A 4,693-nucleotide genomic window follows, 5' to 3' on the forward strand; every position below is an offset into this window, starting at 1 on the left:
CGGGTGGTCAATTGTACGGAATATGTACTGTACTGTGCAATCTACTAATAAAAGTCTCGATCAATCAATCAATGCAGGTATAAAAAAATATATATTGACAGAAATAAGGAGATGGTGCAGCACAGGAGTGCACTGGAAGGATAGCGATTTGGAACAAAGCAAAACACAATGATTCAGAGACCAGGGCTGGCATATAAAGCACCCTGATTGGCAATGAGGAGCAGGTGTGTCCTGGTTGCCAATCAGGGACAGGTGAGGAAGCCAGTGCCCAGACTGAAGAATAGTGGAAGACAGAAGCAGGCACCAAAGTAAGAGCGCTGCACAGGAAATGAAACAAAATATGCTTAAAGTTCGATGTAACGTCCATAAAATATCGTAAAAAATAATATTTTTGTGCCCTTTTCTTTTCAAAAAAGTTATCTGCTGGAGCTCGGCTGCCTGAAACCTGATTGGTGGATAGCGCCCCCTCGTGGCGTGACGTGATTGGTGCTCACAGAAGTAGGTTTGTACATCACTGGGTCCAAATTTTGTTCCTTGTATTTAGTTTTTTTTTTCTTCTAATTCCTTCTTTTTGGAGACTTTCATGAAGATTTACTGCGTTAAGATCTGGTGAAGCTAACTGGAACTCAAAGGGGGTACAACAGGTAAGTCCAAGTGTTGCAATGATCGGACGTTGCCTTATATCCAACTTTGTGTGTAGAGTAACATAAAGAATGTAATAATGTCGCTTAATCTTCTTGGTGTGCAGAGGGGTGGGGCTAAAAGGCAATATCGACAACGCTGTGGATACTTCCTGAACGTTTCAAACCACTCATCACTTGTCCATTGCTTTCTTTTGGTCTCTTTTGGTTGTAAAAACACTTTTAAAAAGCCCACAACGTAGCACGGTAGCTAACTGAGCATGTGGTGTGCTGTCAGGCACAAAATGGCTGCCCTGCAGGCACAAAATGGCTGCCCTGCAGGCACAAAATGGCTGCTGGATCTGCGAGTCGCTAAAGTGCACTGCAAAAAGTGAAATCTAAGTAAGATTAAATATCTCAAATAAGGGTGATAAGGTCTGATAAGATAATTCTTCTCAGTAAGCAGATTTTATGTTAGAGTGTTTTAGTTGTTTTAAGGGTTTTGGTCCTAAATGATCTCAGTAAGATATTGCAGCTTGTTGCTGAGATTTGATGACCTATATAAATCTAATCCATTATTATTATTATTATTATTATTATTATATTGAGTAAAACATGCTTGAAACTAGAATATCAAGTGTTGCAAAGCTGTGTCATCAACACTCACAAGTATAAAACTACTTGTTTAAAGTAAAAATGTCTTTTTTCATGAAGAAAAAAAAAATCATGACTTTGACACAATCGTGTCTCATAATTAAAACGGATGACAGCCAAATTTGACTTTGCTGTTTAATTTTCAATGAAACAATAGAAAATACGTACTCATATAGTAGTACAGTTGGCCCAGTACAGTAAACTGACAGTTCACATTCAAACATTTAACACATGACATTTGTAACTATTTTAAACATGCACATTCAGATGAATTCTTCAAAATTACAATTAAAACATTTTTGGCCGCGGGCTGGGCTGTATATATGCGCACTAATTGACTGAAAGAGCACGCACTTGGTGCGATGATGTCATGTTATTGATGGAAAAATGCATTTTTAGACTATATGATTTTCCTGAGCGGCTCGTAGACCCCGAGAGTAACAAGTTTGAGTTTGAGTTTATTTCGAACATGCAAGCATACAACATGATACATCACAATTTCCAGTTTCTCTTTTCAACATGTTCGAAAAGGAGTAGGAAGAAGCAGAGCTTATTTAATCGTACCCCTTTTCTTCTACATAACAGTTGCTAAAACTTTTGTTCACTTCCTGTTCTCAATTTATTCACAATATACTCCATAAGTAATCACAATAAAAATAAATAAATAAATAATAATTGGTGAAGTAAGTTACATTTCATATGATGAGATAAGTAAGATTATTATGAGAGTGAAAGAATGGATGAATTAAATAAATTCAGAATGTTTATCATGGTTCTTCTTCTTTGTACTTTGTAAACACTTTAAGAGTTTCTTGAAGTGGATCATATTAGTACATTGTTTGATTGCTTTGCTTAATCCATTCCATAATTTAATTCCACATATTGATATACTGAAAGTCTTAAGTGTTGTACAAATGTTTTAAATTACATTTATTTCTAAGATTATATTTCTCCTCTTTTTTTGAGAAGAATTGTTGTATATTCTTGGGTAGCAGGTTATAGTTTGCTTTCTGCATAATTTTAGCTGTTTGCAAATTCACTATGTCGTGGAATTTCAGTATCTTTGATTCAATAAATAAAGGGTTTGTATGTTCTCTATATCCAACATGATGTATTATTCTAACTGATCTTTTTTGTAACACCGTTAATGAATGCAGTGTACTTTTTGTAATTATTTCCCCATATTTCTACACAGTAACTCAGATATGGTAACACTAGCGAGCAGTAGAGAATGTGAAGTGATTTTTTGTCTAGAACATGTTTTTCCTTATTCATTATTGACGTGTTTCTTGCTACTTTATGTTGCATATTTTTTACGTGAGATTTCCAGTTCAATTTATCATCAATCATTATACCTAGAAATTTGGTTTCATTTACTCTTTCAATTTCTTTTCCGTCTATTTGTGGCAAGCGGTTGCCTTGTTGCCTTTCCATTAGGAAAAATAAACTAGTTTTTAGTATAAGTTTGCTGGTTTCAAGAAATGTAATGCCGAGCGCATTTCATTATGTCAAAATAATGGCACTAGCATTTACTTAATTTAAGAATATTTTTCAACATATTGAGCAAAAAGGTCTCTTTTTTTTCTACCAAGAAAATATACTTATTTTAAGGTATTTTTGGGTTCATTGAAGTTAGCTAATTTGACTTGTTTTGGAAAGTCTTGACAAGCCAAATTTTCTTGTTCTATTGGCAGATAATTCTGCTTGGTTCAAGTAAAATACCCCTAATTTTTGTATTTTTTTTTCTTGCTTTTGAACACTGACTTTTTGCAGTGTGAGTGGATTTTTTATTTTTTTTTTTATTTTTTTTAATTTTTTGTCCTGTCCAGACCTGTCTCCCATTGAAAATGTGTGGCGCATTATGAAGCCTAAAATACCACAACGGAGACCCCCGGACTGTTGAACAACTTAAGCTGTACATCAGGGTTGTCCAAACTTTTTCCACTGAGGGCCGAATACTGAAAAATCAAAGCAAGCGGGGGCCATTTTGATATTTTTCATTTTAAAAACCAATACAATATATGTATAAAAAATATACATTTAGGCCTCCACTCAGTCTTGATCCCGGGGACCCCAAAGGGTTTTGGTCCAAAAAATATTAAAAATGTGTCATTATTCAGTATTATTATTTTTTATTATTATTCAAGTTTTAAATCTCTAGATCAACATTAGATCTATCTGTCAATAAAAGTTTTTAAATATATAAGTTCTATGCTCTTTTTGTCAAAGAAAACCCTTTTTTTTATGGAAAAAACACAAAATATGCAATATTTTCACTCAATAAAATTTTTAAGTGGAATATTTGAGATTATATACTAATTGGAGCCTTAAAAAGGTCAATAACTCCTAACACCATTGATTATAATTCATTATTATTTTTTGAGCAATGACACTTAAAAACAAATCACACTAAAATTATTGGGGATCCAAAAGGGTCCTACTCATTTAAGTGTTAAATAAATTATAATTGTTTTTTTTACTTTTAACACAATAATCTCGAGATCAACTTCAGATCTATCCGTCAATTATAAGTTTTATTGTTGTTTATGTTTTTTTTGTGGTTGTTTTAGGCCAGGGGTCACCAACCTTTTTGAAACCAAGAGCTACTTCTTGGGTAGTGATTAATGTGAAGGGCTACCAGTTTGATACACACTTAAATACATTGCCAGAAATATCCAATTTGCTCAATTTACCTTTAACTCTATGTTATTATTAATAATTAATGATATTGACACTTAATTGAACGGTTTAAAAGAGGAGAAAACACGAAAAAAATGACAATTACATTTTGAAACATGGTTTATCTTCAATTTCGACTCTTTAAAATTCAAAATTCAACTGAAAAAAAGAAGAGAAAAACTAGCTAATTCGAATCTTTTTGAAAAAATTAAAAAAATAATTTATGGAACATCATTAGTAATTTTTCCTGATTAAGATTAATTTTAGAATTTGGATGACATGTTTTAAATAGGTTAAAATCCAATCTACACTTTGTTAGTATATATATAACAAATTGGACCAAGCTATATTTCTAACAAAGACAAATCATTATTTCTTCTAGATTTTCCAGAACAAAAATTTTAAAAGGAATTCAAAAGACTTTGAAATAAGATTTAAATTTGATTCTACAGATTTTCTAGATTCGCCAAAATATTTTTTTTGAATTTTAATCATAATAAGTTTGAAGAAATATTTCACAAATATTCTTCGTCGAAAAAACAGAAGCTAAAATGAAGAATTAAATTAAAATGTATTTATTATTCTTTACAATAAAAAAAAAAAAATTTACTCCAACATTTGATTTAAATTGTCAGGAAAGAAGAGGAAGGAATTTAAAAGGTAAAAAGGTATATGTGTTTAAAAATCCTTTTTAAGGTTGTATATTTTCTCTAAAATTGTCTTTCTGAAAGTTATAAGAA

General features: G+C 31.9%; 1 long non-coding RNA gene across 1 annotated transcript; it reads left to right on the forward strand.

The window, feature by feature from the left end:
* The first annotated feature begins 228 nt into the window (after positions 1-228).
* Positions 229-1,052, forward strand: LOC133635547 (uncharacterized). The gene is made up of 4 exons (XR_009822076.1): positions 229-308; positions 417-498; positions 578-644; positions 749-1,052. It is a non-coding gene; the product is annotated as an uncharacterized LOC133635547 (long non-coding RNA).
* The last annotated feature ends 3,641 nt before the right edge of the window (positions 1,053-4,693 follow it).

The sequence above is a fragment of the Entelurus aequoreus genome, linkage group LG20 (genome assembly GCF_033978785.1).
Source record: "Entelurus aequoreus isolate RoL-2023_Sb linkage group LG20, RoL_Eaeq_v1.1, whole genome shotgun sequence".
NCBI classification, from domain to species: domain Eukaryota; kingdom Metazoa; phylum Chordata; class Actinopteri; order Syngnathiformes; family Syngnathidae; genus Entelurus; species Entelurus aequoreus.